The following is a 12,206-nucleotide window of genomic DNA, read 5'->3' on the forward strand; positions in this document are numbered from 1 at the left end:
TTATCTACTGATGCCTAGGATTTCTATGTAGCTTTATTGTTAATGGCTTATAAGCAAACATATACATAATACAAACATCCACACATTTCATTTGGTGTCTGAAAAAAATCTAAGGAACACTAAGACGGGATTTAGTGTCATGAAATTTCCAAAAATGAAAAACTGAGTCAGAAAAACACATTGACCTTCAATTTCCCTTCTTTCTCACTGAATCATCTTAGCCAAAACATTTATCAACTATCTTTCACGTTTAAGTATTTTACAAAAGATTCTTGTTTCTATTTATATTTAGCTGTTCATTATTAAGTGAAAATAGTAAAGAATTTTATAAATATTCCAGAAAGTTGTCGAGATATTCTTCAGAAAGGTACAGGACACCACTATTTGGACACAAAGTTTACCTTAGGAAATTGATTCTATTTACTCAAGAATAAGGTATATAATTACATTTATACAGGTCTAATTTTTATTCTTTAACATAACTTACTACTTTGAAAATGTGATCTATCTGACTTATTTACAGGACCCTCAGTTTTTGTTGTTACTGTGAAACAGTGTGGTTTAAATACCATAAAGAATATTTACTAGTGAGTAGAATTTAATATATTTTCAACATTTCTGTTCTTACAAATTTTATTTGTTAATAGATTTACTTATTTCATTGAGTATTATGTAAAATAATTATGTAAAAACATAATCTATATGAAAAATCTGTTTTGCAATTTTCATAAGTTTTTAAAAAATCTTTTCATATTGCACTGGCTAATAACTCTAATACAAAGCTTTGCTGAATTTGGCAGCAGGGTAAAAGAATCCACGTTTCACCACGAAGCATAATGTTCACTTGTTTGGTTTATTTAGTACACAACTTTTATTAGGTAGAATTGTTTTCTTCCACATTGCATATGAATATTTATTTTTTTAAGAATGCCAATTTAGGAGTCAGATTGGTAGTTGCTGGCATTTGTATTTTTTCCATTTTCTAATTATGGGTCAGTGGGCAAGGTATTCAAATTTTGTTTTCTTATATATCAAAAGTGGTGTCATGGTTTTCAGCACTAAGCATGATAATCTATATAGAACACTGATACAGTAAAACAAAGTAAACATTTTACTACTCCTTAATTTCCTTTTTGTAAAGATTAACTTTTCTATTCATTTATACCTGCTTGAGTTAAATACTGAACAATCTTGTGCCTTAAACATGTTTTTTACTAAATGCCTTCATATGTATGAATTTCACATATTTGGTTAATATTTTCAAACATCAATTTATGTACTACTGTCATTATTACTGAATTGTAATTTTGGGATTAACCTAAAGTGATAAAGAGAAATGATTCTCTCTTTTTAGTTTCAATTTTACCTCTAATTAAATTAGAGTAAAATTTACTTTTCAGCCTTATAGAATATGATCATTACTCTCATTATTTCATGAAAGTATTATGGAAGTGTGTGGATCAGAAATATATTCTATAGCAGTCATTCTTTGAGGCATATTAATAAGTGTTGGGCTTAGTCTATGTTTCAAAAGTTAAATATTTCATTGAAATTATAGTACATGCTGTGTTGGTAAAGAAGTCTATATTTACCTGTTAAACTTAGCATCTTAGGTATTCATTCAAATCTTGTTTATAATTATTGGTCCAACTACATCGACTGGCTTTTAAAATATTTAAAATTTTTGCTACCTATCAGTTCACTATTTTCTCCATTTTTATAAACATGGTCTTATTTTAGTATTATAATATTAAAAGAACTTATAGTATTAATTATTATGTCTTGCTCTTTATTATCTCCCTTTTTAATTTTAATAATTCTCTTTACATGTTAGTAGATTATATTTATTTATATTCAGCATATTTCCTTTGGTATTAGTATTATTGTACCCATATTTATTTAATATAGTTACATCCCTCAGAATTTGATAATATGAATCAGTGATTTTCTATCATATGATTTTTTTAAAAGATCTCTCATGTGATCCAGTTTGGTTATATCATCTCTGAATATTATTTATCATTACTTTGTATTTTCTGATTTTTACTTTTCCTAAAATGATTGCAAATTTCTTACACTATATGAACATGTGTATATTTATATGATATTGTACTTAGTGTAGAATGTATAAACTAGAAGGTATGTTTTTGTTTTATATACCACTATTAATATATACCATTATTTTAATTGATCAAAGGTGCAAGAAGTATATATCAGAAAGAAAATAGTAAAATTTGATAACTTTAACAGAGGTTTTATAATCAAACTGTAAGAATGATTTTCTCTAAAATTAATTTTTAAAGTATCTTAAAATTGAAGTCAATATTACACTCACAGGTGAAAGTAAAGGAAAACTATAGAGATGTCAGTCATCACAACAATTAATATTTTGAATGGGTGATTATTTCTTTATATAGCTATACAAAACTAAATTATAAAAAAATTAGAAGTGAAATAATGATTAAAAATAATTATATGCACATAATATCCTTCTGTAGCTTAGAAGATTAGCCTTATCACATGAAAAATTGTATTACACATATGTAAGTACTGAAAAGATATGAAATATATACAGATGACTTGCTACCTAAATATTATAATATTCTCTTCTTAGTGGCCTTTTATAACTTAAGTCAATTTTTTACTTTATAGCATCTTTTGAAATATCTCAAAAAGAAACATAGACATGATGTGAAACATTTTTTCAATCAATAGATAAATGATATGAGAAAAGAAATGATATGAGAAAAGAAAATCTATAAGAAACATGAACCCAGAAATATCAAAGATTTCTCTGTGAAAGTAAGCATGAATAAATAACTCATTTCTAAAAATCTGCATGATTCTATCTTACTGAAGTCTTAACAGCAATGAATTCAGGGCACATGGCCATGTTTCCCTGTCACTTATCTAGCTTCTCACCTCTAACTTAGTATACATTTTCAATTGTTTTATTGCATGTAAGTAATTTTTGATTTACCTTTCCTGTCCATCATATAATCAGTACTGACACATATACATAAGAAAAGCTCATATTCATTACTATTTAACATGTATTTAACTTCTATGTTATGTTGAAATCTCTAGAAGATAAATAATTCACAGAAAGAATTATATTTCTATAAAAAGTTCTTATATTTAAGATGTTTACATTCATATCTCTTTTGGATAAGTATATTGATAAACAAAAAAGAAGAACTTCTAATAAGCTGATTTTTTTCTAGAATACTAAAGATGATACCAAAATGGTCTATGGACCTGATGGCACCACATGTTTTTATCTCAACTACATTAGCACTGAAAGCGAGGCCTGTCTCAATTTACTGTTTCCCAAAATCAAGACATGTGTCACCTGAAGGATAAACAGTTACAGCAATTTAAGACAACAAAAGAACATGTCTTTCCTTAGAAACCCAGAGTCCCAAACTTGTACAAAAAGTGACAGAAACAAAACGGTATGTAATAGGAGGAAGGCAACCACAGTTCACAAGGCTTTCTTACATGGGCTTTGCTGTTGACATGTCTGGGTTCTTGGGAATTGTTCTACACCTTCTTCAGACGTTTCCATAGAGAGAAGATGAGCAGCAGAAAAGTAATGAAGCTAACATTAAAGGCTATAAAAGCAAACATAGTGCTGGTGAAAAACATACACTGGAAAAGCTGCTCAAAACTCCTGAAACTTGCACTGTAAGATACATGTATTTTAGAATCATCAACCTAGATAGCAATATGTGTTTGTTTATCAGTACAATAGTTAAAACCAAGAAGACCAGAGGCACCAGCAAGGTCACTGAAATCATCTTTTTAACTATCCACTTTAAGAAGAAAACAAGAGTTAGAAAAATTGGCTGTATGCAGAAAATAAAAGATACTAAAGCTTGTAGCAAGCCACAGGCTAAAATGATTGGTGGGTGTCTAGGTAATATAAATCATTTTTGACAGGATTCCAATTATCAGTAAGCTATGGGTGCAGAACCACACAACCAATGAGGACTGAGCAAAGTAGAACAATCCTGAAGACTGCCAAAGGAGTGAGGATCTGATCAGCTGAAGAGGACTTTCCTCTCTTGATCCAGTCCAGGCAGTCAACAGGGCAATGAGCCCATTTCCTAAATTTTCCAGTATGAACTCCACACTTAGAATGGTTGTCAGTGTGCTCTGTAACACAATCCCCATTGTCTGGAAAAGGGTAACTATTCAAATGCTATTGCTAAAGATTTTGTTAATGCATTAATTTAAATGCTACGTACATTCGATGATTGAAAACTCAAAACTATTCTCCTTTTAAACTAATATATCCAATGATAATCCAGGAAGGATCAAAATTTCCTAATGACTACATCCATATTTTTCTTCTTAAAAACTGTGCCTTTTCTCAGGCAGCCTAGGAGCTTCATCCAGATGCTGTGTGTCTTACTGTAGAAGCATGGAGTCTTTCCCAGTTGATGAGGGAAATGCTCATGTGCTAAAATGCAAATAAAGATATGTTTTTTGCATAGTTTTTCCTGCTTTTGCCTATGCATATACATTAATCTGTCTACTTGAGCTCTTGGCAAGTAACATCACAAAATTTAAATGAATTTAGAACCAACAAGAAGGCTGGGTGTGGTGGCTCACACCTGTTATCCCAACACTCAGGAGGCTGATGCAGGAGGATCTTTGCAAGTTCAAGACCAGCCTGGGCAGCAAAGTGAGCTTAAGGCCAGCCTGAACTGTATAGTGAAACCCTGTCTCAAAAAGATAAAAAAAAAAAACTTCATAAATACTGTCTTTTTTAAAACATTGCAAAATAATGTCTGTACAGGGATCTCCACACTACTGTTTGAAAATCTTCCTACAAATTATCAGAGTTATCTAACCATTTCAAGTGATGATTGAAATATTGAAATATTCAATACTGAGAATAATATTCCTTTACCATCTTACTTTTTACAAGTTCATGTTCACACTCACATACATAAGCATACATTTCTTTAGACTCAATCCCTTTCACTTTCCACTTCAGTAATTCAGGTTATTTATATATTCAACATTTATTATGCCTCCAATTCAAGCTTAGTGGTGATATAGGTATTATGACAGTTTTAACAATAGTTACAAGTAAAATTGATCTGGTTTTAATGTAAATATTAAGTAATATTGATAAAATTGTGAGCATGCATGTGAAAAACAGTGGCAGTCTTCCCGCCATCCCATGCAGCAGCTCTTGAATGTGTTCATCCACACAGCAGGAATCCTACTTGTTCCCTTCCTCTCCCTCTCCCAAGATGTCTGATTTCTTCATCAATACCAAACACCTTCAGAAACTGTCTGCATTCCTTCACATCATGCTAACTTCTACTCCATTACTGCAGGGATCGAGGTAGATGAAGGATGGTATGCTGCCGGGGAGAGATGGAAGAATGGAAATATGACAATTACAGTTCAATAGCTGAAAATTAAAGGATGACAAAAAGTCAGGGATCTCTCCCAGAGGCAGCATAAAATCAAAACTTTGAGCCATTGTGGATATAATTGATATTAAATTTTAAATAATAGTACTGAAATTTTATAATGCCAAGAATAAATATAGTATCATAAAATTTATTTAACAGTTTTATTTTCCTTTTTTCCAAAATTTTTTACTTGAATGTGTTTGTGATACATGAAATTACATTCATTTTGAGGAACTGAAACATACAGAAATCATATCATAAACTTCAGAAATGGCAAAAAAAGATATGAGATATTTCAGTATGAAGGAAAGGCTCCAACTTTCATATACAGAAACAGTACTGGACAAAGAGCTGCATCATAATGTATTGAAATTTCTCACATATGCCAGATAATTAGGGGAGAAGCAGTGTGATAGTAAATTAGTTCAGCTGATCAAACTATTAGGAAAAAATTCAAGGAGCTGAAGCATAGCAGGCAATCAGTGTAGAAGTTGGAAGTTCCTGAAACTTGGCTCCTTCCAGGTAGCAAAGATAAGCTCAGGAAAGAAAAAAAAAATAGAAATGAAAATTAGAGAGAGAGAGAGAGAGAGAGAGAGAGAGAGAGAGAGAGACAGAGAGAGAGAGAGAGACAGAGAGACAGAGATATAGAGCAGTAGAGCTATAGCTATAGCTACAGCTACAGCTGAAGCTAGATATAAATTCCACAGGGCTCAGGCAGCCCCATCCCCATAATGGTGGTTTTATCAGAGTCAGCCCACATAGCCTCTCTCATGCACTGGTTTCTCTCACTGCCTGCACCTTTCCTTGGCTGATGTTTCACATTCTTCATATCTCCAACTTCTTGGACTCTCTAGTGAAGAGGACAATATTTACAATTTTGTACTTTGGGGTCTTGCTGATTCCTGACATGCCTGAAATGTATTTTTGTCTTGTCCCTGTTCAAACATTTAATCACAACCACATCTTTGTCCTAAACTTTACACATGGCTATGATTCCTTTTTGAGACAAAATTTAAATTTTTCAAATCTTTCTTCTCTATTATTACTTACAAGTATTACTGTGTGACTTTGTCACTTTTCTCATTTCTGAGACAGGCTACCTGACACCTGTAATTTAAAGAAGAACATTATTTTGGCTCAAAGTTGCAGAAGTTTCTGAGACAGCATAGCAGAAGGGTCTGGCAGAGAACAGCTACTCATGCCACGTTGGCTAGGAAGCAGAGGTGGAGGAAAGAGCTGGAGAGAGAGATATACTCTTCCAGGTTGTGACTAACTTGCCTCCGCTAGACTCTTCTGCGATGCTGTTTCTGCATTTGAAGCTGTCAACCACTGACTGAAACTTTGAGCCATTGTGAATATAATTGATATTAAATTTTAAATAATAGTACTGAAATTTTATAATGCCAAGAACAAATATAGTATCATAAAATTTATTTATTTAACAGTTTTATTTTTCTTTTTCCCAAAATTTTTTACTTAAGTGTGGTTGTGATACATGAAATTACATTCATTTTGAGGAACTGGAACATACAGAAATCATATCATAATATTTTTTGTTTCCTTTGACCCTCTCTCACCTCTTCCCCTGACTTTTATCCAATTCTAAAGGACTACCTCCCTGGTTCCTACCATCACTCCTTTATTTTACTCTTTATTTACATTTTGAGTTTCTTATATGAGAGAAATTATATGATATATAACCTTCTGTCTTTGACATGTTTCACTTATGTTACTGTCTCAAGATCCATCCATTTTCCTACAAATGACTCAAATTCATCCTTCTTTATGGCTGTACAAAATTCCACTGTATATCTATACCACATTTCTTTATCCATTTGTCAGTTGATGGGCATCTAGGTCATTCTTATAATTAATGATTGTGTTAACAATTTTCCTCTCATTTCCACATTTTACACAATATTACACTAAACCAGATTCTAAGATATTCTTTATAATCATATATGTATTTCATACTTAACATTTTAATGGTTGCAGAAAGTTTTATTGAAATATGTGTAATAATTTCTATATTATTTTAATTTGAATAACTTTCTCAAAACAGGGAAAATTAGAATCTTTCTTTAGGAACTAAAAGAAATTTAAGAGTAGAATATGAAGAAAATTTGGTGAAATTCATGGGTGTCTAGAAGAGAAAAGAAAATTACAAAGTCAGATTTAAATTTCAAAACAGGTCTTCCTTTATTTTAAGAAAATAAAGAAATAGACATCCTGTGTGTGAAAACTTATGACAGAATTTAAGTCAGCCAATGACTGTGGTCTTCTATTCTTAATCACTTTTATGGCAATAATTTTTTTCAGCTTGTTGTTTCTCCAAATCAGAGCACATGAATGCCTTGAAGGATAGACAATGCCAGTAGCCTGGAAAGTGAAGAAAACTAATTTATTCATCAGCCTATTAGAACTCCAATCTGGTGTAAGTACAGACAGAGAATACAGTGGAAATAACATAAGAAAAAGAAAACATTTGGAAAGGTCTTTATGTGTACCATGCTTCTGGGAACTTGAGGTTCTTTGTTAGGGAACTGCATCTTTCTCTACTATTTGGAGATGGAGTAGATAAGAAACAGACCAGGAATATACTGATTGTGATAAATTTACCAGAGTGAAATACAATGTTTTCATATATTTACCTTCATGAAAATATAAACCAAAAGCACCAAAGCCCCCAAAAGTATCACTAAAATGACATTCTCATCTCTTTTTATTTAGGTGAAGGGAAATAAAGTTGAAGAAGTTGACTATCTTCAGCAAATAAAATATGCTGAGTATAGTTGTAAACCAGGTGCTAAAATGATTGGTTACTGCTCAGGAGCTAAGAACACCATTTATTACTTGAGTATTAATATAGCCAGAGTAGGCCCAGTTGATGACAAAGGAAGGAATATTCTGTTATCAGATTTTCCCAGACATGTCCACTAGGCTTTGTGGAGCATTCTTGGCAGGCTTTTATTTAAAATTTTAATTTCCCTTTTAAGGATTTTAAACTCAATATTTACATTTTCAAACATAACCTGTCAGCTATTTGATAAAGCTACTCTCTATCAATTCCCATTACCAGAAAAAGGGGGGTCAGGGATATAGGTTAGTAGCTCAGTGCCTGCCTGGCAAGCATGAGGTCCTGAGTTCAATTCCCAGTACCCACAAAAAACAAGAGTTATTCTTTTGGTTGCATATATTTAAATATTAGTTATTTAACTAAAATAAACACCAATTAAGTATTTCTTGTTAAAATTACTCTCAGTTCTATTTAGTATTTAAATGTTAGTTAACTGAAATAATCAGGTATTTTCTAATTATTTTTGTCACCTAAAGGGGATGTGTATCTTGCTCATCTACATTTCCTCATATAAAAATAAATTGTTTTACTTTTCTTTATTTAATTAACCTTTAGATGAATTAATTTATTAAGTTTAACAGATGTTAATATTATCCTCATAATTTATTTTACTCAGTTTCAAATTTTATACATAGTTGTTTTGAGATGATCCAGGCATCAGAGTGTTAGGATGGAAAACCAGTTCTCTGCTTCCTGCAGCTCCAGTTGTGGGCACTGTTTGACAACTCTGCTTCACTGGAATCACCAGTAAAACACAGATGAAACTAACAACTCTGGGAGAAGTTAGTACACTAATTATACAAAGTGCTCATAAATTATCTTTCATGCTACAGGCAGAAATCATGAATTTTTAATTATTAATTTGCTCCTCATTTACTCATACTTGAAAGGCAATTATGATCAGCAAGCAATATAGCTCACTAGTTGCATGATTGTCTAGCATACAGGAGGCCCTGGGTTTGATACCAACATCTTAAGAAAATGTGACTTGTGAGAACTTCCATTTTTGAGTAAAATGTATGAGGCTGAAGAATGCAAAATAGGCTCCTACAATAACTAGCATAAGATAAATAAATGGATAAAATTATATTAAACATTCATCAGAGAGCTATACAAGCCCAGAGCACCAGTGGAATTAAAATCCAGGAAAAGGAAATATATTTAAGTGAAGAATGAACTTATTGTAGGCAACTAAGTTAGACAGAAATATTATAGGCAGTCAGACAGGGTTAGGCCTTCAAAGGAGCTGGTGCAGAAGACAAGATGCTTTGGAACTGTGGGACAGACAGGCACTTCCACTGCGGGCCAGAACTCAAGACAAAAGATGAAACAAATGCACCCACATACCTCCTCCCTAGGGATGGACATCGGAGATTGATATTCTAAATAGGTATTGATCATCTTGAAAAAGCCAAGAAGAGTCACTAACCCAAACCCATTTAGGAAAAGCGCCTGTTCTAGATTCATGCCTGCTTCCTACGTGACTCACTTCCCTATTTGATTCTGATTTAATCGATTTTACCTGAGCAATTATACACATATTCTTATTGGCTGACCCTAGCTTTGTTCTACCTCATGCCCACCTTGTGATTTCCCATTTTTCCCCACCTTTAACCCACCTCACCTCATGGATTGGCCCTATAAATAGGTAGGTTTCTTGACAGCCCACTCAGGTCCCCTTTTGTCTCTCTCTGTCTCTTTCTCTGCTTCAATAAATATATTCTGCTCTTAACCTCCATTGTTCCTAAAATTCATTCTTTGATTTTAAAGAACACAAACTTTTCCTAGATATTTAGCAGATGGGGAATTTCTTTCTCCTACATCAAACTTATGTATTCAGCGTAATTCATATCAACTATAAGCAGATTTTTTTTTTTTTGCAGAAAGGGAAAAACTATTCCAAAAAGTATACGTGGAAATGAAAAATGTTCACATGAGAATACTACTGCTACTACTACTACTAGTAATAATAATAATAATAATAATAATAATAATAATAGACTTGAATGATGTAAGGGAGAAAACAAAGATTTCTTTTTCTGACCTGAGTAAATCCTGAACAATGCATAGTAGAAGACTGATGACCACTGACTGGACATCCCCACTCCTCTCTCTTTTCTGTGGACCAGTGTTGGATTTCCTTAATTCTAGGACTCTCCTATAAGCCTTGAAGTCAAGTGTGCACCTGTGATTTTCATACTGATGCCCCAGCTCACAAAGTGGTCCTCACCAGAATCGTACATCGTAATACATTGTTTTATGTCTTCTTTTGCCTCCTCCCTCTATATCCTCTGCATTTCTGCACTGGATTGGCCTTTTGAAAGTTTATCCCCTTAATTTCAGACATTTCCTCTGGTTTTAGAATCTCTAGACTAAAATAATCATTGAGCTGCACAATTGTTATCATTTTCTTCTCCCTTGCTTGGCAACCTGGCTGGCAATAATGAAAAGTTTCTTGAGAAAGATTTTAATTTCCTGATACTAGAGATTGAATCCAGAGCCTGTATACTGAGCTTGTACATCCACAGCCTGATTTTTACATTTTTATTTTTTCAGAAAGGATCTCTCTACATTGTTATATTGCCCAGACTGTGCTCAAACTTTTGAACTTGTAATCCTCCTGCCTCAAACACCCAGAGTGTTGGGATTACAGGTATGCACCACTAAAACTTGAAATCACTAAATAAATTTCAAACCTCAGATTCCATGGTTGTATGGAAATAACCAGGTAAAATATTGTCATAATAAATTATAGCATTCAAAATGGAAATAAATATACATAAATTTGCCAAAAACAATTCATCTGCTCATTAAAATACACTGTACTGTGGTAAATGTCATGTAATTTTAGTGTTCCACCTTGTTTTCCCTTCACACTCCTAAAAATTTTGCATAAAAACCACATTGAAGCAATATTTTCCCTAGAATTCTGGCATAGCCACTTTCTTTGCCTGAGAAATCCTTGTAACTGGATAAAATTGAAACCTCAACATTAAATCAGGCCCATGGAATGGACACAAATTGAAATTTTGAGGTGTGTTTCATTTTTGTTGGTTTAGCCATGCTTATATTGTTCATTCATTGGCTCCTCAATTTATTTACTTGTAAAAATATCACTCGACATAACATTCTATGAGCCAGGATTTTATCTGGAAAGTCAAGAATAAACACAACAGGTATGATCTCTGCTCCTTTGGTCCTTCTTTTATATTAGAGCAGATACATGGTAAAGTAACTAATACTTAGGCAATTACACTAAATGTTCATAATATCAAGAATTAATGTAGCTATGCAATTCAGTTACTGGCTAAGATGATATACATTCTTCTTATAATTTATAATTATGATAACATTTTTATTTCAATATACATAAGATTATAAAAAATCAAGTATTTAAGAAATTGCAGAAATACATGAATATCCCATAAGTATAATTTTTATATTTACATAAATATTTATTGATTTAGTTTTCATAAATTTTTATTGTTTTTGCATTAATTTCTTACCATAGAGAAGTTTAGAGCAGGGGATATAGCTCAGCAGTACAAGCATCCATCTGGCAAGTGCAAGGTCTGGAGTTTAGTTCCCATCACCAAAAAAAAAAAAGAGAGAAGTTTAGAGTTTTTATACTGTAACTTTAAAAAGAATTTAAGAATGGGAGAGAGAAGATTTGAAGCAATTTAATAACTGTCATAAGAAAGAAATGAAATATTTCAAATTATTCAAGAATTGGAAGAAATGACATTCCTAATTTCATTTCAACATTTTCAGCACCATTTTAATCAGATGATGATCATAGTCTCCCCTTCTTCACTCCATTATAGAAAATATCTTTTTCTAAGCTTTTCATTTATTTACATTAATCTGATATTCTACAATATTTTTAAGTTACATCTATATTATAATTATTTTAA

The sequence above is a fragment of the Chinchilla lanigera genome, unplaced genomic scaffold (genome assembly GCF_000276665.1).
Source record: "Chinchilla lanigera isolate Chin_1 unplaced genomic scaffold, ChiLan1.0 scaffold00012, whole genome shotgun sequence".
Taxonomy (NCBI): domain Eukaryota; kingdom Metazoa; phylum Chordata; class Mammalia; order Rodentia; family Chinchillidae; genus Chinchilla; species Chinchilla lanigera.